We start from the raw sequence: 26,100 nt of genomic DNA, 5'->3' as shown, positions 1-26,100 counted from the left end.
GGAAGGAGACTAGAGACAAAGTTGAAGTACTTTGGCCACATCATGAGGAGACAGCAAAGCCTAGAGAAGACAATGATGCTGGGGAAAATGGAAGGCAAAAGGAAGAGGGGCCGACCAAGGGCAAGATGGATGGATGGCATCCTTGAAGTGACTGGACTGACCTTGAAGGAGCTGGGGGTGATGACGGCCGACAGGGAGCTCTGGCGTGGGCTGGTCCATGAGGTCATGAAGAGTCGGAGACGACTGAACGAATGAACAACAACAACAAGCAAACTGGCAGCCAGTGGAGCTGGCGTAACATGGGAGTTGTATGCTCCCTATATGCTGCCCCGATTATTAACCTGGCTGCCTCTCATTGGACTATCTGAAGCTTCTGAGCAGTCTTCAAAGGCAGCCCCACGTAGAGTGCATTGCAGTAGTCTATCCTAGATGTAACGAGAGCGTGGACCACCATGGCCAAGTCTGACTTCCCAAGGTACGGGCGCAGCTGGCGCACAAGTTTTAATTGTGTGAACGCTCCCCTGGCCACTGCTGCAACCTGGGATTCCAGGCTCCATGATGAATCCAGGAGAACTCCCAAGCTGCGAACCTGTGCCTTCAAGGGGAGTGTGACCCCATCCAGCACAGGTTGCGACCCTATACCCTGTTCGGCCTTGCAACTGACCAGGAGGACCTCTGCCTTGTCTATGAATAGATTGAACTAAAGGCAGTGCTGGGACTTAGTAGTTCCTTTGGGCAACATTACTGTTTATTGTTTGCCTTCCTGAGAAGTTCTAAAACAGTGTTTCCCAAACTTTGGCCCTCCAGATGTTTTGTATTGAAATTCAGGGAAGCCTAAAACTTGGGAAAATTTGGGGAAAGCTGCTCTAAACCTTTCCAGTGACGTTTGAGCTGGCTCTGAGTGACCCATATGTAAGGCGCCATCTACACTGCCATACAATGCAGTTCAATTGCATTATGAAACTACGTTCTATTGCAGTGTAGACCACAGAGGCCATAATAAAGATACTGCCCCCTTTAGCAAGGACATGATGTCTTTTCCCTGCTGACCGCACTCAGAAGAAAGACCTCGTTTCAACCTTAGTACGTGCATAATGTTAAACCCAGTGCCTGCCTGGAACATTATTGTTGAAAATTTGCAATGCGTTGCGTATTCAATGTTATAATTATTAAATTTGTTTTGCAAGTAATGCATTACTCACGGATGTACTCATTCCTCGTGCATAATGAGTAAAACAAGTTCATAATATGTTGTTGCTTACCATGTTAACATACCTTTTTGACAAGAGCCCTCCAACCCCCACCCAACACTCATTCCACGTGACTTTTATTTCTATGAGAAGAAAGAACTCATTTGTTTTTACTAATGCTGTTACATTAGTATGCCAAACTTTCAATCCCAATTCCTCTATTTTTCTTCCTTCTGACTCTAACTCTTTCATATAATGCAAATTTACTGTGGTAAAATGGTACCATAAGACATCTATCTCATCACCAGCACATGACTCATAAGGCTTCTTAAAACTGCTAAAACATAAAATAGATTTATTTGATTACCATTTCTGAGCTATAAATCTGTGCCAAATTCTTATGAAAGTAAATACAATTACTTACTTATTTACTTAGGCGATCCCTCGTCATCCAAGTAAGATTGTCCTCCAAGTGCAGTGTCCTGGTGGTGGGTCCGTAGGTGGCTGTGGAGCCCTATTCTTGACCTGCATGTTCTCCCGCAGTGAGGACAGCAGTTTCCAGGTGGTAGGCAGTCCCGTTCAGGATTGGCTTGATGCACCTTCCTCTTGGCATGTTTCTCTCTTTCACCCTCTATTTGTGCTTCTTCTAATTCTACAGCACTGCTGGTCACAGCTGACCTCAAGCTGGAGCACTCAAGAGCCAGGGCTTCCTAGTTCTCAGTGTTTTCAGCGGGAAGGTAACAACGCTCCATGCAGTCATGCTGGCCACATGACCTTGGAGGTGTCTACAAACAATGCCGGCTCTTCGGCCTAGAAATGGAGATGAGCACCAACCCTTCAGAGTTGGATATGATTAGACTTAATGTCAGGGGAATCCTTTACTCAGATTCCCAAAGAGATGTTTCCAGTTAGCAAACCAAATGGAGTTTTCCTGCATGGTGGAATGGGGTCGGACTGGATGACTCTATGATCTTTAATGCATGGTCATTCCTGATTTCCTTTCCTGATCCCAAGCCAAGATACTCAGCCAAGACACTCATTAAAATGTCAAAGGTGTTGCAGGCTGGTCACTGGAGTATAAACTCTTCAAGCTTCGGTGGCTCTCCCTGCCAATCTGATGGATGCCCAAGACCAAGAATGAAGAGTGTTTAATGGGGCTCCTGCATTCCCCTTAGCTGTCTCTTTCCAGAGGTCCCACGTCTGTAAATCACAGAATATTGGAATGGCTTTGCATGATGTATCTCAAACAATGGACCTTGCGCCTTCCCCTTTCTTTTCAATCAGGGTTTAGGGATTGCGTGGTCGGCATTCAAACTCCAGACAATGAGTTGCCCACATTGTTTTGGCTTCTGCTTTGTTTTGATGGAGCCCCCGGTGGCACAGTGGGTTAAATCACTGAGCTGCAAAACTTGTTGACCGAAAGGTCGCAGGTTTGAATCCGGGGAGCGGCGTAAACTTCTGCTGTCAGCCCCAGCTTCTGCCAACCTAGCAGTTCGAAAACATGCAAATGTGAGTAGATCAATAAGTACCGCTCTGGCGGGAAGGTAACAGCGCTCCATGCAGTCATGCTGGCCACATGACCTTGGAGGTGTCTACGGATAACGCTGGCTCTTCGGCTTAGAAATGGAGATGAGCACCACACCCCAGAGTCGGACACAACTGGACTTAATGTCAGGGGAAAACCTTTACCTTACCTTACCTTGTTTTGATGCCACTTCAACTCTCCCAATGTTATTTATTTATTTGTCGTATCAGAGCAACCAGTCCATTATATTACATTTCTAACAGAACAAAGCGAACAAACAGATAAATACAAAACTTGTGAGTTTGGTAGTTGGTTAAATGTCCTTTGACCAGTATCTGGCCACTTGGAGTGCCTCTGGTGTTGCTGTAAGAAGGTCCTCCATTGTGCATGTGGCAGGGCTCAGGGTGCATTGCAGCAGGTGGTCAGTGGTTTGCTCTTCTCCACACTTGCATGTCAAGGATTCCACTTTGTAGCCCCATTTCTGAAGGTTGGCTCTGCATCTCGTGGTGCCAGAGCGCAGTCTGTTCAGCGCCTTCCAAGTTGCCCAGTCTTCTGTGTGCCCAGGAGGGAGTCTCTCATTTGGTATCAGCCATTGGTTGAGGTGCTGGGTTTGAGCCTGCCACTTTTGGACTCTCGCTTGCTGAGGTATTCCAGCGAGTGTCTCTGTAGATCTTAGATCTCCCAATGTGATATCACGCCAGTTAATCCTCTCCCCTTCTACTGTTACATTTACTTTTGAAATGTCCCAGTTTCTTTCCCACTGTCCCCCTTTGTCCTCAGCTTATTTTACACCTAGCTTGCAACCTCACTTTTCTAGCTGCTTTTAAGATGTCCCAGTTTCTTTTTCTCTTTCGCCTTCTTCTTTTGTTCTAAGAATATTTCATTTGCTGCAAACTGAACTCAAAGAGCAAACATACTCTGAATATATCTAAGAGAATATTCAATGTGATTTGTTTTCTCTACACATCAAAGCTTTTGCCTTTCAAGGGAGGAAAACCTTCCTTTGTTCTTGTGACCCGGGAATATCTTTTCCTCCTCCAAGTGGATTTTGCCCTTTGTTGACTCCCTGTGCAGCCTGATGCCATGGAGGACCCCTTATCAGCTCCTGATTGTGATGAAAGAAGCCGCCTGACTTTACCTATGAAATTATTATTTTTTAAAATCCCCAGTTAACCATGTTATGAACTATCAGTGGCGTCTCACGTGTTTACTATTCCAGTCGCAGGACGACAACTTGTGGCTTTATTGGTTGGTTACCCGCAGAATGCCTTGGAGCACAACAGATGAAGTTGGCCCTCCTTATCTATAGATTCTACATTCACGAATTCAGCCATCCATGCCTTGAATACATTCCAAATAATTCCAAAAAGCAAAGCTTGTTTTTTTCCCATTTTATAAGGGAAACCATTTTACTACACTGTTGTATATAATGGAACTTGAGTGTTCACAGCATCCATGGTGGTTCCTGGGATCAAACTCCAGTGGATACCAAAAATCCATGGTGTTGTTTTTCATTCATTCAGTTGTCTCTGACTCTTCGTGACCTCATGGACCAACCCACGCCAGAGCTCCCTGTCGGCCGTCACCACCCCCAGCTCCTTCAAGGTCAGTACAGTTACTTCAAGGATGCCATCCATCCATCTTGCCCTTGGTTGGCCCCTCTTCCTTTTGCCTTCCACTTTCCCCAGCATCATTGTCTTCTCTAGGCTTTGCTGTCTCCTCATGATGTGGCCAAAGGACTTCAACTTTGTCTCTAGTCTCCTTCCCTCCAATGAGCAGTCGGGCTTTATTTCCTGGAGGATGGACTGGTTGGATCTTCTTGCAGTCCAAGGCACACTCAGTACTTTCCTCCAACACCACAGCTCAAAAGCATCGATCTTCCTTCGCTCAGCCTTCCCTAAGGTCCAGCTCTCACATCCGTAGGTTACTACAGGGCATACCTGTCAAAGCAATGGCTTTGACTATGCAATGGATCTTTGTTGCCAGTCTGATGTCTCTACTCTTTACTATCTTATCGAGATTGGACATTGCTCTCCTCCCAAGAAGTAAGCATCTTCTCGGGTCATAGTCTGCATCTGCAGTAATCTTTGCACCTAGAAATACAAAGTCTGCCACGGCCTCCACGTTTTCTCCCTCTATTTTCCATGCCTATTCTAGAGTATCCCCAAGGGGCAAGTCTACACTGAGGTCCCTTCTACACTGCAATATAATCCAGATTATCAAAGAAGATAATCCACATTATCTTCTTTGAACTGGATTATCTTAGTCTAAAGGTAAAGGTTTCCCCTGGCATTAAGTCCAGTCGTGTCTGACTCTGGAGGTTGCTGCTTATCTCCATTTCTAAGCCTAAGAGCCAGCATTGTCCGTAGACACCTCCAAGGTCATGTGGCCGGCATGATTGCATGGAGCGCCGTTACCTTCCTGCCGGAGCGGTACCTACTAATCTACTCAAATTTGCATGTTTTGGAACTGCTAGTTTGGCAGAAGTTGGGGCTGACACCGGAAGCTCACGCCACTCCCCGGATTCAAACCTGCAACCTTTTGGTCAACAAGCTGAGCAGCTCAGTGGTTTAACCCACTGCGCCATTGGGGGCTCCATCTGAGTCTACACTGCCATATAATCCAGTTCGAATCAGATAATCTGGATTTTATACAGCAGTGTAGAAGGGACCTTAGAGACAGTATGCAAGCCCATCCAGAACCAATTGACCACTGATCCCCAAAATCCAGAACAATTTGTTTGTACTACTTTTTCCCATCTCACATAGTCTTGAAGTAACTTCATTCCAATCTTTTTCCTCACCACCCCTTGCATTGCCAATCTTTTCTTCCGATTTGCAGTTTTTGCAGCTGCGGTTGGCAAGTTAAAAGAAGAAAGAGGAAAATTAGGGAGAAACGCTACATAGATACAGCTCAGCGTCAGGCACCGCTTTGAATCAAAGTCCTTGAGCCCTTTTAACGTCGCTAGGAGGGGTCCAGGCGAAAACCTGAGCTAGGCTTTGAAACAGGTGATGAAACAAATAGGAAAACTCAGCTGCGAGCAGAAAAACAAGCAAGATGGATTAAAAGGCAAAGCTCTGAAAAGATCAGAAAGAGAAGTGAACTGGAAGAAGATTTCCTTGATTGTGTTAGATTTCAAAGGAGGCAGCTGGCAAAAAACACCTCCGAGTGCGTAAGAAAACGCTCTGAAATCCAAGGCTTCCCCATAAGTCGACAGGTGACTTGAAGGCACAGAGACACATTTCCCCAGTTTAACGAGCCAATATCTCTGCCTTGTGCCCCGGGGATTGGCTAGTCTGATTAATGGGGGCCATTTAAACTGGCATGCGGGCACTTTGCCCCCAGAATTAAGGTGCCCGTCAAAGTTCGTTGAGCTAGCCAGCCACCTGGAATAGAGAGATATTGGGTGCAGGTGTGCGTGAAGAATTTCTGTGTTCACAAAAAGGTGTTCAGCCACAAGGGGAACAGGGAGGACCGAGATCCAGGAATCAAGTTCAAGGGGAGACTGCTTCCAAAAGGCCGAGAAACACTCCAAACCTATGCATATAAATAATCCAGGAAACGTGACTTCACATTTCTCATCTCACTGACCTTATTTTAGATTTCACAAAAATCTGGCATTTAAAAAAAGGCAAGTCACTACGTGAAGCATAACTCTGTTTACAGTGTGGATTTAAAAATATCTGAGTGCTGTGAACCCTGGAATGGCTAATCTATATATATATATATAAATGCTCTGTGCATAATGAGTTCCTTAAAAACAAAAGAACCAATGAACGAAATCACACCAAATTTGGCAACAAAACGTCTCTCAACACAAGGAGTGACCATTACTCAAAAAATTATGATTTGGTCATTTGGGAATTGTAGTTGCTGGGATTCATAGTTTACCTACAATAAGAGCATTCTGAACTCCATCAATGATGGAATTGAACCAAACTTGGCACTCTGGACTCCCATGACCAACAGAAAATACTGGAAGGGTTTGGTGGGCATTGACCTTGAGTTTGGGAGTTGCAGTTCCCCTACATCCATAGAGCACTGTGGACTCAAACAATGATGGATCTGGACCAAACTTGGCACGAATACCCAACATGCCCAAATATGAACACAGATGGAGTTTGGGGAAAATAGACCTTGACATTTAGGAGTTGTAGTTACTGGGATTTATAGTTCACCTACAATCAAAGAGCATTCTGAACCGTACCAACGACAGAATTGGGGCAAACTTCCCACACAGAACCCCCATGACCAACAGAAAATACTTAAGGCCATCCAATCCAACTCCCTTCACTAGGGCAAGAAAACATAATCAAAGCCCTCCCGACAAAGAGCCATCCAGCCATAGATGATAGATAGATAGATAGATAGATAGATAGATAGATAGATAGATAGATAGATAGATAGATAGATAGATATTATTCTCACACACAGAGATATAGTAGCATCGATTTGAATGGGACCCCTAAAGAAGGACAATTATATGTCGCATGTTCCAGAGTGGGCAAACCAGACAATCTCCACATCAACACTGACAAAGAAACAGCAAGGAATACAAGCATAAAAAATTATATATATTAGAAACCAACACTTTCTCATTACTTTATTTTCCAGATCAACAGACTGGGCCACAGCAATGCATGGCAGGGGACAGCTAGTTTTGTATATTAGCCACAATGTTAAACTGGGATTGGAGGAGACTGGGGTTCGGATCCCTTCTGAGTCAGTATTTATTTATTGTGTCTGTTGCAAATTAGGAGTACAGTTATAATGTATTTTTAAAAAACACAAACAAAGTTAAAAACTTGGCATTATACTAGATTTCCTTTGATCAGAAGTTGGCCACTTGGAGTGCCTTTGGTGTCACTGTGAGAAGGTCCTCCATTGTGCATGTGGCAGGGCTCAGGCTGCAGTGTAGTAAGTGGTCTGTGGTTTGCTCTTCTCCACACTTGCATGTCATGGACTCCACTTTGTGGCCCCATTGCTGAAGACTGGCTTTGCATTTCGTGGTGCCAGAGCACAATCTGTTCAGCACCTTCCAAGTCAACCAGTCTGTGTGCCCAGGAAGGAGCTTCTCATCCAGTATCAGCCATAGATTGAGGTTCTGGGTTTGAGCCTGCCATTTTTGGACTCTTGCTTGCTGAGGTGTTCCTGTGAGTATCTCTGTAGATCTTAGAAAACTATTTCTTGATTTATGGTTTTGGTGTGCTGACTGATATCCGAACAGAGCATGGGCCAGAGATGTCAATGCCTCGATCCTTTCATTATTGGCTGCTACTTCCTGATGGATGTCAGGTGGTGCAATACCAGCTAAACCGTGCAATTTCTCCAGTGGTGTAGGGAGCAGACACCCCATGATAATGCGGCATGTCTCATTAAGAGCCACATCCACTGTTTTAGTGTGGTGAGATGTGCTCCACACTGGGCATGCATACTCAGCAGCAGAGTAGCAGAGTAGCAAAGCGCAAGGGCAGATGTCTTCACTGTGTCTGGTTGTGATTCCCAGGTTGTGCCAGTCAGCTTTCATATGATATTATTTCTAGCACCTACTTTTTACGTCAGTGTGTTGCAGCTATTACATTGCTGTGAGATTGAGCTTTTATTATCCAGGCATATTCATGACAAGGACCTTTATATCTTAGGAACCACCTCATTCCTTTTTTCCATCAGTGGTTACCTCGATCCATTCAAGAAAATATCCTATACATACCGGGCCCTAGGGAGGTACACCTGGAAGCTACAAGGCGTAGAGCTTTTAAAGAAATAAAGTGAAGTGAAGTGAATATAACTCCCTTGTTGAAATAACTTCACTGTTAGTTCCTGGGCATAATTCATGGTGATGGTTAGGATGTGCAAAGCACTATGTAACTTAAATCTGCAGTCTTTTAAAGATCCAGGGTTGATCTGAATTGTAGAATTAATGTAGTTTGATGGCACCATAACTGTTGCGGCTCAATGCTATGGAATTTGCAAAGTATTGTATTTAGCCTACCGTACTTTGTGCTGGTGGCTCACAAAACTGTGAATTAAGTTGGGTCATAAAGTATAGAGCTCGATCATTGAATGCCAAAGTCAGGACCATTCATACTGTTGCATTTCCAACTTTTGTGTATGGTGGCAAAAGCTCATTTGAAATGTTGTGCCGGAGGACAGTTAGATGGATATTATAGACGGCTATGAAAACAAACAAATGGATCCTAAATGTGGTGCTGGAGGATAGTTCTGTATTTTGCTATTCTGTGTACTAACTTGTTGTAAACCGCCTTGTGTCGCTGATAGGCTGAGAAAGGCGGTATACAAGTATAGTAAATAAATAAATAAAGTATGGATATTGTAGATTTCTATGAAGACAAATAAATGGATCCTAAAACAAACCAAGCCTGAACCTCCCCCTAGAATGTGGAATGAACAGGCTGATGTCTTGACATGACACGATTTATAAGGAAAATAGATAGGTTCAATAATATAGGAGGCAATAGGAAAAGGTGGATTGAATCTGTCAAGCAGAAGCCACTGCCTTAACTGGCAAGATCTGAACTATTAATCACAAGGAGTATTGAAAGTCTCCCATTCATTGCGTTACCATAAATTGAAGCCAACTTTAAGTCCATTAGACTCATCCGTGGCACTTGTGAATTTAAGCTCTACCTGTTATTTTGAGACTTTCTACCAAATATATTAAAGTCAGACCAGAGAAATATTGGGCTTCAGGGAATGTGTGAAGGAGCACATCTGAAACCAGGGGTGCATCTACACTGCAGAAAGAATGAAGTTCGACAACACTTTATCTACCATGGCTCAATGCAGTGTAAATTTGAGATTTGTAATTTGGTGAGGCACCAGCCCTTTTTGGCCAAGAAGGCTAAAGATCTTGTAAAAATACAACTCCAATAATTTCATATAATTGAGCCATGACAGCTAAAGTAGTGCCAAACAACATTAACTCTACAGTGTAGCTGTACCTTGGGACACGAGATGTAAGGAAGTGTGTCTGTATCAATCAGAAGAGAGAGAGAGGATGCAGCCCTGAGGCTTGCTGAAGTCATACCCGACTAATACATATGAACTGAGTCATTAGGCCTGCAATGGAGCATTGTGCAAATAATTGAAATAAATATATTTTTCCTCAAGCATTTCTCTGGAGAGGGAAACCGACCCTGAGAAGGTAATCTTAAACTCCATTCCGCAATGCCTTTCTCCCCAATCCTATTTCTTTCTCCGCCAAAGAAGACCTTGGCGAAGAAACATCCCCCTTTCCCTTGTGATGAGTGCAGTAAGACAGCTATGTATATCTATATTTAGCTCCTCTGTTAGCAGTAATGTCAAAAGGGAAATTGCATTTAGTTCTTAAACTAAATTGAAATCCGAAAGCCAGTCTACATTTTGTTTTTATTGCTGAGCAATTTGCTGCTCCGCTGCCTTGGTTCGGATAGGTCCCGCCGTCCGTTTTCTGGAGCTTGCACACAGCCAGACAGAGATGCAGGGCAAAACCTTAATTAGGTTACAAATCTTGGAGAAACAGGACAAAAGGAAGCTTTGGGAAAATTGCAAGGGGACAGAAAGTCATCTGTCTCTTCCTGTACACTGGCATCAGCTTACTACCTTTCTTGAAGTCTGCAGTCCTAAGCGTATTTGGGGGAAGTTAAGTACCATGGAACTGATTTAACTCCAGGTATTCAGAATTAGGTTACAGCTCCTTTTTCTGTCTCCATTTTGTTCCCAATATTGGTCTCAAGTTTCTAGTCCATCCAACATTTCATGAATGGAAAGGGGGACTTATGTGAGCCAGGTGAACAAAACTTGTCTATGCGTATTTGTCCTCAAGGCACCTATCCACTTTTGGCAACCATATGAATTTGATAGGTCATCTGAGGCAAGGACTATTCAGTGGTAGTTGTATCACTTCCTTCCTCTGAAATAGTCTATAACACTTGGTATTCATTGAATCAAATATTCATTGAGTTGTTATGACCAGGAAGTTCTTCCTAATGTCCTAATGGAATTTCTTTTCTTGCAATTTGAATTCATTGCTTCATTGTGTCCTTGTCTCTAGAGCAGTGGTTCTCAACCTGTGGGTCCCCAGATGTTTTGGCCTTCAACTCCCAGAAATCCTAACAGCTGGTAAACTGGCTGGGATATCTGGGAGTTGTACGCCAAAACACCTGGGGACCCACAGGTTGAGAATCACTGCAAAGCAACAGAAACCAAGCTAGTCCCCTCTTCGATCTGACATCTTTTCAAATACATATAGGTTGTAGGGGACCCACAGGTTGAGAACCACTGCAAAGCAACAGAAACCAAGCTAGTCCCCTCCTCGATCTGACATCTTTTCAAATACATATTCAAATACATGATATATAGCTATCATGTCCCATCTCAGCCTTCTTTTCTCCGAGCTAAACATACCCAGCTTCCTAAGCTGATCCTCATAAGGCTTGGCTTCCAGATCTTTGGCCATTTTGACCACCCTTCTCTGGACATGTTCCGGCTTGTCCATATCCTTCTTGGATTGTGGTGCCCATAACTGGACGTAGTATTCCAGGGAGTCATCGAAACAGAATTGAAAGATACTATGACTTCAATCGATGTAAACCAGGCATGGGTCAACCTTGGCCCTCCCTCCATGTGTTTTGGACTTCAACTCCCACAATTCCTAACAGCCTGTTCAGCGTATGGTCTGCTAAGATGTCCAGATCCCTTTCATATGTTCCGTTTTCAAGTCAGTAGATTGGAGCTTTCCAAACTTTCCATGTTTGTGACACACTTTTAAAACAACCATCTTTTCACGGCACTACTAAAACTGCTAGTAGTCAGTTTTACTAGCAATTTGGGGGTTAAAATAATCCCTTAAAAGATATATGGGCACATACATATATTGTAATAACAAAAAATATGAGAATACAGCATATCTCATGAAAACCTTTCACTTATATTTTTAAATATATATGATTTATTGCTTATTTCAAATTGACTCAGAGGTTTTTCGTTATGTTCGTTCAACACACCTACACACTGCAGGGAACATCACTAATGTGTCACGATACACAATTTGGAAAGCTTTGGTTTAGGTCAGTGGTTACCAACTTGTGGTCTGTGAATCACCAGTGTTCCACAAGAACAAAAATATGGTCTGTGGCCTCACCATTACTACACAGTTGCCTTGAAACCCCATGGAAACTAGACCGACTGGTCTCGCAATACCCTCTTAAGGTGCCAAGGCAATGGGGATGTTGGGAGGGGAGAGGCTGACTACGCATGAAAGATTACTACTACCACATCAGCTCTAGATAATTAAGTATGGTTTTCTGTGCGCGAGGAGATGGCGACTACTGGATGGCATATGTTCTGTATCAGAAACTAGAGCTGATGTGGTCTAGCCAATGCAGTTTTCTGAATCAGCATCCCAAATAACCAAACCACATCTAAAGTTGACCAAAAACTGATTTGTAACCCTTTTGATAGTAATGTTGGAGAGTGGTTTCTGGTCAGAGTGGTCCCTGGTCAATGTGGTCCCTGATCAAGTGGCCCCGTGTAAAGTGGTCCCTGGTCCAATTGGTCCCTGGTCAAGTGGTCCCTGGTCAATGTGGTCCCCAGTCAAAGTGGTTCCTAGTAAAATTGGTCTCTGGTCAAGTGGTCCTTGGTCAAGTGGTCCCTTGTCAAAGAGGTCCCTGGTCAAGTGGTCCCTGGTCAATGTGGTCCCCAGTCAAAGTGGTTCCTAGTCAAATTGGTCTCTGGTCAAGTGGTCCCTGGTCAAGTGGTCCCTTGTCAAAGAGGTCCCTGGTCAAATTGGTCCCTGGTCAATGTGGTCCCCAGTCAATGTGGTTCCTAGTAAAATTGGTCTCTGGTCAAGTGGTCCTTGGTCAAGTGGTCCCTGATCAAAGTGGTCCCTGATCAAAGTGTCCCTGGTCAAAAAGAAAGGTTGGGAACCACTGGTCTAAGTCCTTCAACATGACTCTGTGATCGACTTCCAGCAGACGTTGACCACAGAATGGTGATGGAGGCCCAAGAGATTCCTAGAGAAATGTCCTCACTGTTTAAAAATAGTTCTTTTATTTGCCATTTTCAATATATCAATATGTTGTCAATATGAAAAAAATCTCTTAACAATAATCCTGGGTACCTCCCTCAACAGAGAAAGCGGAAGAAACACAGTGAAAGGGACAAAGGAGATGCAAAGAGAATAACAATGAGAACTATTGTAGCTGTTCATTTTTTGTGTGATTTTTGATAGCAGAAGAAGAATGATCTCTTCTCTTTGGTTTCCCCATAATTTAATTTTAATGACTGTTCCCTTTTTTGCTGGCGATGTTCTCCTTTGCTCTATTTTTCTTGAGCTGCTAATGAATTTGTTTAAATGAACTTTTAATGCACTTCTTATTGATGTTTGGAAGTTTCATTTTTTAAAGAGCTTTGTGTATTACATTTTGGGCTGCCTAGCAGAAAAAAAGTGGGTAATTAAGTTTTAAATTTTTAAAAAACTTAATGCGTAATCACAGGAAATAACGTGTGCTGGCAATATGGTTCTCTTTCCAGAAAGGGCTTTGTATGCTGTCAATTAGGGATGAGGGCTTTAGCAGTATAGTCCAGTAAAGAGCAAATCTTATATATGTGAGCATTAGAGATTGTCAAGTTTTGGCCAGTCAAGGACTGTCCCAGTCTTTAAATTCCAGAAACAAAACCTGGAACCTTGATGAAATCTATTTCAATGCCACAAGAGATGATCTAAGAAATATCCTTCACCGATGCCATTTTCACAGTTAATTGGGTTGTTAGGTGTGTTGTGGCCAAATTTGGTGCCAATTCATCCAGTGGTTCCTGAGTTATGTTAAGCCCACAAACGAATTGGTTTTGTATGGTTTTTATATTATTTGCTACATGCTTTTAAATTGTATCTGAGAGGAGATATGATAGCCATGTATAAATATGTGAGAGGAAGCCACAGGGAGGAGGGAGCAAGCTTGTTTTCTGCTTCCTTGGAGACTAGGATGCGGAACAATGGCTTCAAACTACAAGAGAGGAGATTCCATCTGAACATTAGGAAGAACTTCCTGACTGTGAGAGCCGTTCAGCAGTGGAACTCTCTGCCCCGGAGTGTGGTGGAGGCTCCTTCTTTGGAAGCTTTTAAGCAGAGGCTGGATGGCCATTTGTCAGGGGTGATTTGAATGCAATATTCCTGCTTCTTGGCAGAATGGGGTTGGACTGGATGGCCCATGAGGTCTCTTCCAACTCTTTGATTCTATGATTCTATGATTCTATCTTATGTTGTTGGGGGCATCGAATTGTGCCGACTGTAAACCGCCTTGAGTCGCCTTCAGGCTGAGAAAGGTGGTATATAAATATGGTGGTATATAAATAAATAAATCAACAGGAATGTAATATCTCTGTTCGTAATGTCTAGATTGAGGGAAGTCACTTTATTTTCTTTGGTCAGACCTCACCTGGAACAATACTGTGTCCTGTTCTGGGCCCTAAAATTCAAGAATTAGGAATCTTATCAACCCAAATTGGCTGCTGTGATCTGCTCCAGGCCCCATCACTAACCAATGTCTGAACATCTCTTTTTATCCAAAACCAGCTGTGTGCTACAGCACAAGCACCAAAAGGAGAGAGAAAAGGGATCAGACCTGTTTGCAGAAGATAAATGCCACGTCACGCTCGGCATCGCTTTGAAAAGGCAGCTGATTAATGGTTTGGGAGTCAATTAACAGGCAGAGAGTTTGCCAAGCTTAGCCGAGTTGTGCTTTCTTCTCTGTTCATCTTCTTTTTCTGATTTAAACCCTAGACTGATTTGTGGAACAAAATGCCACTTTATCTTAATTTGAAAATTGCAGGTGGCAAAAAGAGGGTGACCCTTGGAAAGGTAATGCGTCATTTTCCATACCCCTGGCGCAAGTGACGCCAACCTTGCGTAGAAGACATGCAACCATGGAAATCAGTGAAGTTGTTGTTCCAAAGTGGGGGAGAATGTGCTTTTCAATGGCTATAAGGCGTGACAGAATATCTATTTTCAAATAAAGTGTATACTCAGAGTACAAAATAGTGAGGACAAAGCACAGGAAGAAAAGTTTTGCTTTTATGCCCAGCTCAATAATTTCTCAGTGGCACCTGGTTGATCATTGCCAATCCCATTTTAGCTGATATAGGTGTGTATTAAGAATATATAATTTTGTTCCCTACCTCAAGCCACAAAATACTTTGGAACAGCGTTGGCAAAATGCAGGGTAGCCTCTTGGGCTTAACCCAATTAGGGGTGAATCTACACTGCAGAATGCAGTTTGACAGCACTTTATGCGCAATGGCTCAATGCTGTGGAACTCTGGGAGTTTTAAATGTTTATTCACCTTCTCTGCCAAAGTGCTGGAGTCTTGCAAAACTACAATTCACATGATTGTGAGCAGAGGTGGCCCTAGATAATTTTCAACGGTAAGCAAACATTATTTTGGCACCCCCCCCCCCAACCAATTATTGAGATATATATTTTCTGGGTTGTTGTAGGTTTTTTCGGGCTATATGGCCATGTTCTAAAGGCATTTTCTCCTGCCATTTCGCCTGCATCTATGGCAAGCATCCTCAGAGGTAGTGAGGTCTGTTGGAACTAGGAAAAGGGTTTATATATCTGTGGAATGACCAGGATGGGACAAAGGACACTTGTCTTCTGGAGCTAAGTGTGAATGTTTCAACTGATCACCTTGATTAGCATTTGATTGCCTGGCAGTGCCTGGAGCAATCTTTTGTTGAGAGGCCATTAGATATCAACTAAAATCAACTATACTGCGAATGCTTACTTTGCGTAATGGGTTGAGCCGCCCCTGATTGTGAGCCATAGGGATGGTGTCAAACTGGACTCATTCTACAGTGTAGATAAAATCACACAATCTGTGAATCGTTGAGTTGGAAGAGAGCTTGTGGGCTACCTAGTTCAACTTCCTGCCAAGAAGCAGGAAAAAGGCATTCAAAGTACCCCCGACAGATAGCCATCCAGCCTCTGTTTAAAAGCCTCCAAAGAAGGAGCCTCCACCACACTCCAGGGCAGAGAGTTCCACTGCTGAACAGCTCTCACAGACAGGAAGTTCTTCCTCATGTTCAGGTGGAATCTCCTTTCCTGTAGTTTGAAGCAGTTGTTCCATTACATCCTAGTCTCCAGGACAGCAGAAAATAGGCTTGCTCCCTCCTCCCTATGACTTCCCCTCACCTCTTCATCCATGGCCCTCATCATGTCTCCTCTCATCCTTCCCTTTTGCAGGCTAAACATGCCCAGCTCTTTAAGCCGCTCTTCACAGAACTTGTTCTCCAGACCCTAATGCCCTTCTCTAGATACATTCCAGCTTGTCAACATCACGCTTCAATTGTGGTGCCCAGGATTGGACACAGTATTAGTTTCCCCTGGTGGCGCAGTGGTTTAAAGCGCTGAGCTGCTGAATTTGCTAACCAAAAGGTCACAGTTTGAAATCCGGAGAGCGGGGTGAGCTCCCACTGTTAGACCCAGCTTCTGCCAACCTAGCAGTTTGAAAACATGCAAATGTGGGTAGATCAATAGGTACCGCTTCTGCTGGAAGGTTACGGTGCTCCTTCTTTGGAAGCTTTTAAACAGAAGCTGGATGGCCATCTGTCAGGGGTGATTTGAATGTGATTTTCCTGCTTCTTGGCAGGGGGTTGGACTGGATGGCCCATGAGGTCTCTTCCAAATCTTTGAATCTATGATTCTGTGACTCCATGCAGTCATGCCAGCCACATGATCTAGGAGGCATCTATGGACAACACCAGCTCTTTGGCTTAGAAATGGAGATGAGCACCAACCTCCAGAGTTGGACACGACTGGACTTAATGCCAGGGGAAAACCTTGACCCTTTTATTCCAGGTGTGGTCTGACCAAGGCAGAATAGAGGGGTAGACACTAGACTCCTATTGATGCAGACAAAAAATGTGCACCCTTTGTCTTCCACTTTTGTCCCTTCTTTGTCTGATAAAACCTAGTGATTTTGGAACATTCCTGCCATTTATTTCTCCACCCTCCTCCCGCTTTTTCCTCTAATTACTCGGCACCAGTTGTCAATTAGCAGCCTGATAATTACTTTTAATAATAGTTGTCAAGGGCCACTCTGGGAACTGTTGTGTTCGCGGAGCAGCATGCAAATATTGTAAATAAATAGACAAATAAAGTAAATTAACCAAAACAGCCTGGGGAGATTTTGAGCCGAGAGAATGAGTGAGAAACCCTGGAAAGCTTCAGATCCTCTGAAGCTGTATCAAAAGATGTCCCCTGCAACAGTATTATTTTAGTTGTGTGCCGAAGGAGTCGTTGATGGGAAAGCGTTGTTTTGGTGGGGACAGCTGTGCGTGGAAGAGCACTCCCTCAACAAGCTATGATTAAAGGCCAGCTCTGTTTAGCGCTCTTAAAATGCTAGCTCTGGTCCCTGCCGTCTCGCTTTCTAGCAGCTCGGCCAATATGTATTCAACAAATACATGCGCTTCTTGGCAGAGCGACGCCTGATCTGAGAAACAGCCCCTAAAGCGAACGTCAGTCAACTTGCTCTTTCCTACATACAAAACAGATGTGTTTGCTCCGGGAGAGGAAGATATCATTAAAGGGCAGGGAAGCGTTCGGAGACTTATAAAATGTCTAATGCGGAAGGAGTGGAATCATAGACTCATCGTTGTGGAAGAGACTTCCAAGGGCCATCCAGTCCAGCCCCATTCTGCCAGGCAGGAAAATAAAGCACTCTCCACAGATGCACAGATGCTTGCAAATGGTCTGCCAGCAAAACCAGTAGGGAGATCACACCAGTGTTCATCTACACCAGTGGTTCTCAACCTTCCTAATGCTGCGACCCCTTGATGCAGTTCCTCATGTTGTGGTGACCCACAACCATAACATTATTTTCGTTGCTACTTCATAACTGTAATTTTGCTACTGTTATGATTCATAATGTATACATCTCATATGCAGGATATATTTTCATTCACTGGATCAAATTTGGCACAAATACCCAATACGCCCAAATTTGAATATTAGTGGGGTTGGGGGGATTGGTTTTGTCATTTGGGAGTTGTCATTACTGGGATTTATAGTTCACCTACAATCAAAGAGCATTCTGAACTCCGCCAATGATGGAATTGAACCAAACTTGGCATAAAAACTCCCATGACCAGCAGAAAATATTGGAAGGGTTTGGTGGGCATTGACCTTGAGTTTTGGAATTGTAGTTCACCTACATCCAGAGAGCATTGTGCATTCAAACAATGATGAATCTGGACCAAAGTTGGCACAAATACTCAATATGCCAAAATGTGAATACCGGTGGAGTTTGGGGAAAATAGACCTTGACATTTGGAAGTTGTAGTTGCTGAGATTTATAGTTCACCTACAATCAAAGAGCATCCTGAACTCCACCAACAATGGAATTGAATCAAACTTGGCACACAGAACTCCCATGACCAGCAGAAAATACTGGAAGGGTTTGGTGGGCATTGACCTTGAGTTTTGGAGTTGGAGTTCACCTACATCCAGAGAGCACTGTGGACTCAAACAATGATGGATCTGGACCCAATTTGGCATGAATACTTAATATGCCCAAATGGGAACACTGGTGAAGTTTGGGGAAAATAGATTTTGACATTTGGAAATTGCAGTTGCTGGGATGGATAGTTCACCTTAAAAGAGCATTCTGAACCCCACCAATGATAAAATTGTGCCAAACTTCCCACACAGAACCCCCATGAGCAACAGAAAATACTGTGTTTTCTGATGGTCTTTGGCGACTCCTCTGACACCCCCTTGCTCCCGACCCCCGGGTTAAGAAACACTCATCTACACTGCAGAATTGATGCATTTTGACACCACTTTATCTGCTGTTGCTCAATACTATGGAATATTGGGAGGTGTGCTTTTATAAGGTCTGTAGCCTTCTCTGCCAGCGAGTGATGATACCTCCATAAACTACAACTCCAGGGAATCTATAGTATCGAGCCATGGCAGTTGAAGTGCTGTCAAAGTGCATTATTTCTGCAGTGTAGATGCATCCTGGTTTGCGTGAATTTTTAGCTGGAGGGACAATGTTTATTTATTTATTTATTTACTTACTTACAGTATTTATATTCCGCCCTTCTCACCCTGCTGGGGACTCAGGGCAGATTACAATGCACATACACATGGCAAACATTCAATGCTATAGACATACAACATATATAGACAGACACAAAGGCAATTTAACATTCCAGCTTTCCAGCTTCATGAGGGTATGCTCAATTCCGGCCACAAGGGGAGCTGTTGCTTCACTGTCCACTTGTGACACCAAGTCCTTGATGGAGTACTTTCTATTCTTACGCTGCTGGAAGGTTTTATTGTGTCATAAATTAGTTAAATTAGCCTCTCTGCATAAAGTGGTGCCTAAATTTCCTACTTGACAGATGCAACTTGCTGCCAAGGTAATGCCTCAGTCTAAACAATGTTTGATCTAACGAGAGAGCCCGGGGAGAGACACTTAAAACTAAAGAAACTGTTTCGGGACATGCCTACAGGCTTTGAAGCCTGTGCCTCCCTTTCCTTTAATCTGCTTGATCTTCGCAGACTCTGTGATTCACTCCTGTTTTTCCAAATCTGTCCTTTTCTATCCTCATTTTAAAAAAGGCAGGTGCTAGCTCCTCTGGAGAGCTATCACCGCTTGATTCAGAAACATTCCCATCTGGATGCGTAGTTTCACTTTCCAAGCCACTGACGTCAGAATCAACAGTTTCCAAACCATCAGGGACAAATTCATGTTCAGTAGCCTGTTCAGTTGCATCAGGAAATACAATCAGAGAATCAGGTTCAGGTTCACACGCAGGCTGAACCCCAACACTACTGGTTTTTTGGGCTGCATAGGTCAACAGCAAGCTAGACTATTAATGGTCAGGCTGGCTTCGAACTCATGACCTCTCGGTCAATAGTGATTTAATGCAGCTGGCTACTAACTAGCTGCGCCACAGCTAGTTCCCAAATTGCCACATTTGGTGCATTATTGCTGCTGCTTCAGGCAACCTGGGGGCAGTTTTTCACCTGTTTATTCACAATGGTGTCCCAAAACGTTTGGGCCATGTCTAGAGACCACACTTATGCCTTGTTTTGTAAAAAAAATACTCTCTAAAGACCTTCCAAAAATGCTTTGTCATGGCACTTTTATTTTCCGTTTCCCTCCACAGCTTTCTGCATAACCTTACTATATTCTGACTTGAACAACTTGAAAATCGTTGTGGGACACAAAGAGGCTAAATAAATGTTTCCGCAGATCTAGTATTTGCTCAGCCTTTTGTCTTCTTGGAGCAGAGCTTACTGACAGTGCCCATAAATCACAGGACTGCATTCATTGCCCATTCAAGGTTGCTTCGAGTTCAAGGCCCATCGGAGAGATATTGTTGCGGGAGGCAGCAAATCCATCTTTTTGCTCTAATTAATGCACCCTCTCCAAAGTTGGTCCTGTTTATTTCAGTAAACCTTTGCAGAGGAATCTTTGGAACCACGTGGTCCATCTCTCCTTGGGTGCATCTGCACTGTAGAATTAATGCCATTTAACACCACTTTAACTGCCATGGCTCTGTGCTGTGGAATTGTGGGAGATATAAATGGATGGAGCACGAGCACTCTTTGGCAGAGGACGCTTAAGATTGTAAAACTACAGCTCCTGGGATGCACCAAAATTGAGCCATGGCACTTAAAAGTGGTATCAAACTGTGTTAATTTTACAGTGTAGATCAGTGTTTCTCAACCTGGGGGTTGGGATCCTGGGGGGGGGGGGGCAAGGCAGTGTCAGAGGGATCACCAAAGACCATCATGGTCATAGGGGTTTTGTGTGGGAAGTTTGGCCCAAATCTATCATTGGTGGGGTTCAGAATGCTCTTTGATGGTAGGTGAACTATACATTTCAGCAACTACAACTCCCAAGTGTCAAGGTCTATTTTCTCAAAACTCCACCAGTATTTACATTTGAACATGCTGAGTATTCGTGCCAAGTTTTTCCAGATCCATCATTGTTTGAGTCCACAGTGTTCTCTGCATGTAGGTGAACTACAACTCCAAAACTCAAGGTCAATGCCCACCAAACACTTCCAGTATTTTCTGTTCTTCATTGGAGTTCTGTGTGCCAAGGTTGGTTCAATTCCATTGTTGGCAGAGTTCAGAATGCTCTTTGATTGTAGGTGAACTATAAACCCCAGCAACTAAAACTCCCAAATGACAAAATCTATCTCCGCCCCGCCCCCCAACCCCACCAGTATTCAATTTTGAGTGTATCGGGTGTTCTGGTATGGCTGTACCAGGAGCTCCAATTTTATTTGATTTGTATTAGGTGTTTGTTTGCAGTCCAAGGTTTCAGGGACTCCGCAGATAGGTGGCTTCCTTTGGTTGCAGTCATAGGGCAAGTCACCTGTCCATCATCGTTAAGTTTTGGTCCTGCCCCTTGCTCAGGGCAATTGGGAAGGGAAGGGGGACATTTTTGTTGGTCTCAGCAAGGAAAACTAATGTAAAGGACGTGTGCAAGCTTCCCCTGTACAAAAGCTTCAACCCTTAAGACCTTCCGGGGGAGAACAGTCTTAAGAGTCTCCAAAGATTTCCAGGGAAACAGCCCTAAAGACCAAAGAACTTCAGCTGGAGAACATCTAAGCCTTTACTGGTAGGTCCACCCGGCATTCGAGAAGCAGGTCGACCCGGTAGCGGAGCCCACATCAGTAAGGGTTAGATTACAGTCAGCCTGGGAGAAGTTAAAAAGGGGACTTTCCTTTAAAGTAAAGAAGAAGTTATTGAAGACAGTTGCCTGTCCTTCATGGGCAAGTTAGGAAGCTACCAGTTGCATAAAAGCCTGGAATCATTTGTTTAACTTTCTGAAGACAAGCAATGAAAATAATGTTATGGTTTGGGGTCATCACAACATGAAGAACTGTATTAAGGGGTCACAGCATTAAAAAGGTTGAGAAACACTTGTGTAGATGCATCTGCATTAACTGTACAGTGTAGATGTACCCCAGAGAGAGCTATTTTATCTATGGAATTACAGTCGAGTTGAATTATTACCCTTTTTTGGGTCACTTGAAGAGCAAACTATATTTTGGCAGGGAAGGCTAAGGATCTTGTAAAACTGCAGCTAACGTAATTCCTTAACATTGAGCAATATCAGCTAAAGTGGTGTCAAACTGCATTAATTCTACAGTGCAGCATATTAGGCCAATATCAAGAGATCAGCTCAAGTTTTGCAGACTCAGGGTTATGGCTTCTTTGATGGAGTCTACCCATCTGCAATGCAGTCTCCCCTTTTCCCTACTGCTTTCTACCTTGCCAAGCATTATTGTCTTTTCTAATGAGTCATATCTTCTCGTGATAAATCCAAAATACAACAGTCTCTGTTTCATCATCTTGGCTTCTAGGGAGAATTCAGGCTTGACTTGCTCTGAGACCCATTGATTTGTCTTGTTGGCAGTCCAAGGTATCTGCAGAACTCTCCTCCATCACTGCATTTCCAATTAGTGGATGTTCTTCCTATCGGCTTTCTTCACTGTCCAGCATTCACACCCCATACATGGAAATGGGATCTACAATGTCATGGCCTATCCTAACTTTAGTATTCAATTACTGTATATATCTTTAAACTTCAGGATCCTACCTAGTTCTTTCATAGCTCCTCTTCCAAGTTATAAATTGTTGGCCTTCCTTCCTCCAGTTTTGATGCTTCTATCCTTTGAATCTAAACCTATTTTGTGTATGACATTTTGAGATTACAAGTTAGATGGAAAGGGTGATAAATGCGGACTCATTGGAAACCACTCTGTTTCTTTGTATTCTGTCCTGACAATTGCCTCTGTGCAGAAGTTATTAATACTTTGCACGTTTTAAACTGTATATATATGTGTTGGGTTAGCTACAGTAACACTGGAGCAACCTATTTCAGAGATCCTCAGACAGCGTTACCATGGAGACCAAGGCAAGCTGGCAGAAGGTGAAGTGGGAGGAGCCAAGTGGAGAGAGTTTTGAAAACAGACAGTTGGAGAGTCAGTTAGGAGTTGATTTTGTATCTGAGAGGAGTAAAAGAGTGGAAGTGAAGAGTAGAGTGGGAGAGTGAAGTGTGAAGCAAAGAATTGTAGCTTTGGGAAGCCTTAATAGCTACTGGAGGTTTCTCAGTCTAAGGAGGTTGAAAGGAGAAACATAGTCAGTTTTCTTTAGTCAAGGGAAAGGCTAAAGGATAAGCTGGTTAATTTATTTGATCAAGGAAAGATCAAATAGGGAAGATATTCCTGTACTGAAACATTGTTTAGTAATAAGAGCTTCACCTCAGTAAGATACTGTGTAACCTGGAAGAGTGAAATGTTTAACTAACCAAGTATTATTCAAAGTTCTATAAAATAAGTTACAATCTTGCAACCACACGCTTTGTACTCAATAAACCAGTTAACTTTTGTTGAAGACAGTCTCATCTCCATCCATTCTGCGTCTGTATTGCCATATCTCACAGTAATACCTCATATCTCACGTTGGTGGCAGTTACCATAGATTACATATAACAATTGGCCTCCACTATACCAGTTGGTGGCAGAATTCAGAGAAATAAACAATATTTCCCCCCTACTCTCCTGTCACATGACAGCACGTGTGCTTTCTCTCCACTCTGATCACCTCCTCGCACCTCTTGTCTTCACTACAGGACAAATAAAATATTGTGGCAAAACAATTTCTTAAGAGAGATGCATAATTTTCACAATCTACATAATTAAAAGCTTTGCACAGGCTGATTTTTATTCTGATGTTCTTTGGTTCACTCCATTATCTAACATATGTTTGCAATACGATCCCTAGTGCCCCTTTCTTTCTAGATCCCAGCCTGAACATCTTGAATTTCTCACTCCATAGATCAGTAGTTCCCAACCTTTTTTGACCAGGAACCACTTTGATTTTTTTGTTGTTTTTAGCATGGACCACAAGGTTGTGTGAGTTGAAGTCCAAAACACTCAGAGGGCCAAAGTTTGCCCATGCCTGGTGTAGATGCAGCTTATAACTCTGAGAGACCAGGATTCAAATCCTTGCTTGGTCATAGACACCCAATGTTACCTAGTGCGGGGTCGTACTCTCTCAGCCTCAAAAGAAGACAACAGCAAACCCCTTCTGAACAAATCTTGCCAAGAAAACTCCATGATAGGTTCACCATAAGTCAGAAACAACTGGAAGGTACACAATAACAGAAACAAACACCCCTTTCAAGGCGTCTCTGCCCACTTCTGGCCTCTTCCTCCTCCTGTCCTGTTCCCAATCCCCAAAACCACTGGCATGTATTGAGGGGGGGGGGCTTTCTGCACATGCTCAGAGGTGTCTTCCACCCTCTTGCTCACCACAGGGATTCTGTGTGCTTGGCATTGAAGAAGAGGCTGCTGAGGTAATGCCAGAATGGGAAGTACATGAGCAGCACTGCCTGCTCTTCCACCACCCAGAACCCTTGCTGCCTATTGCCATCTTCTGCCAGGGCAGACGTATGGGCTAGAATCTATGTGGCCAGACCAGTCAGCATGGGTCTGTAGCTGCCTCAATCCTTCTTCCAGTCCAATCCATAAAGAGTCCCAGGCTGAAACAAACTCCAAAGGACACAAGGTTCTTGCGGACCCTGTGGTTTGCGGACCACAGGTTGGGAACCAATGCCATAGATGGTCAAAGTCTTTGTTGAAGAATTTTGAGCACCACTTTGCTGGCATGGGAAATTAATGCAATGGTCCTGTCGCTACTGCAATCTTTGGTGTCCTTTTTCTTAGGGATTGGATTGTTTATTGAGTGTTTCCAATTCATAACCATTGCTTTGTTTTCCATACTTCTTGGCACGTTTTAGTTAAAACTAGAGTAGATCCCATCTGAAGCAGTTCTATCAATATGCCATCTATTCCTGGTGATTTATTTCTTCCAAGTGACGCAAGTGTAGCTTCCATTTCACTTTGTAAAATTGTAGCTACATCTTCAAAGAGTTCTTCCTTAATCTATCTTTCATCTCCTGCTTTGCTGATCATATATCATCCTATTTCTTGATTTAAATTTCTCTTTGATTTCCTTGATCTTGTGGAAGAAGTCTCTTGCTTCTCCTTTTTAAAATTGCTCTCTTCTGTTTTTCTGCTGTGACTGTTATTGTAGTTCTCCACCTCAAGTTACGATTAGCAGCAAAACCGGTTGTGGTATTTGGAATATTATCCAAAAAAATGTAATTTTTCCCAACCCCAATCTGATGTAGCATTCAGTACTTTACTGTGTTTTTACAAGATGGTTTGTTTACTGATGTGTCTATGGACTATAATAAATATTGTTGTTGTGGTGGTTGTTGTAAGTGGAGGGATAATCTTGATGATAAAGTAGATGTACTAAAAAGGAGCCAAAAATAGCGAATTAAACTCTTATGGGAATTTAACATTTAAGCTGGTATATTATTTCAACATAGCATACCAAACATAACTGTGGTTAGGAAAATAAACTCCAAATCTTGGATTATAGATGTGGCAATCCAGAAGGACAGAAGAATTGGGGATAAAGGGAGGTAAGGTATGAAGTACCAAGATTTACAAATAGAGATTCGTGGGAAAATAAAACAATTGTGGTTTCAGCAAGGGTTAGAGCAGTGTTTCTCAACCATCCTAATCTCACGACTTCTTAATACAGTTCCTCATGTTGTGGTGACCCCCAACCATAACATTATTTTCGTTGCTATTTCATACCTGTAATTTTTGCTACTGTTGTGAATCATCATGTAAATATCTGATATGCAGGATGTCTTTTCATTTGCTGGACCTACCCAATACACCCAAGTTTAAATACTGTTGCAGTTGGAGGGAATGGATGTTGCATTTGGAAGTTATAGTTGCTGGGATTTATAGTTCACCTACAATCAATGAGCATTCTGAACACAACTAATGATGGAAACTGAACCAACCTTGGCACACAGAACTCCTATGACCAAGTAGAAAATACTAGAAGGGTTTGGTGGGCATTGACCTTGAGTTTTGGAGTTGTAGTTCACCTACATCCAGAGAGCACTGTGGACTCAAACAATAATAGATCTGGACCAAACTTGGCACGAATACTCAATATGCCCAAATGTGAACACTAGTGGAGTTTGGGGAAATTGTATTTGGGAGTTGTAGTTGCTGGGAGTTATAGTTCACCTACAATCAAAGTCCCTTGAACCCCACCAACGATAGAATTGGGCCTAACTTCCAACATAGAACCCCCATGACCAACAGAATGTACTGGAGGGATTTGGGATGAATTGACAGTGATTTAGGGGAGATGTACAGGGTTAGTCAAAATGCATAGGCCAATAAGCCATTCAATTGAATGGCTTATTGGCCTATGCATTTTGACTAACCCTGTAGTTCACCTTCCACCTTTCTGATGAG

The 26,100-nt window shown here is 43.2% G+C and overlaps 1 protein-coding gene across 1 annotated transcript in view; it reads left to right on the top strand.

Moving 5' to 3' along the window:
* The window catches only part of GAB2 (GRB2 associated binding protein 2), a 198,939-nt gene that overhangs the window by 99,585 nt on the left and 73,254 nt on the right, over positions 1-26,100 (top strand). The window lies entirely within an intron of this gene.

Source organism: Anolis sagrei, chromosome 3 (genome assembly GCF_037176765.1).
Source record: "Anolis sagrei isolate rAnoSag1 chromosome 3, rAnoSag1.mat, whole genome shotgun sequence".
In the NCBI taxonomy this organism is placed as follows: Eukaryota; Metazoa; Chordata; class Lepidosauria; order Squamata; family Dactyloidae; genus Anolis; species Anolis sagrei.
The sequence above is the reverse complement of the archived record's forward strand: the minus strand, read 5'-3'. Positions and strand labels throughout refer to the sequence as shown.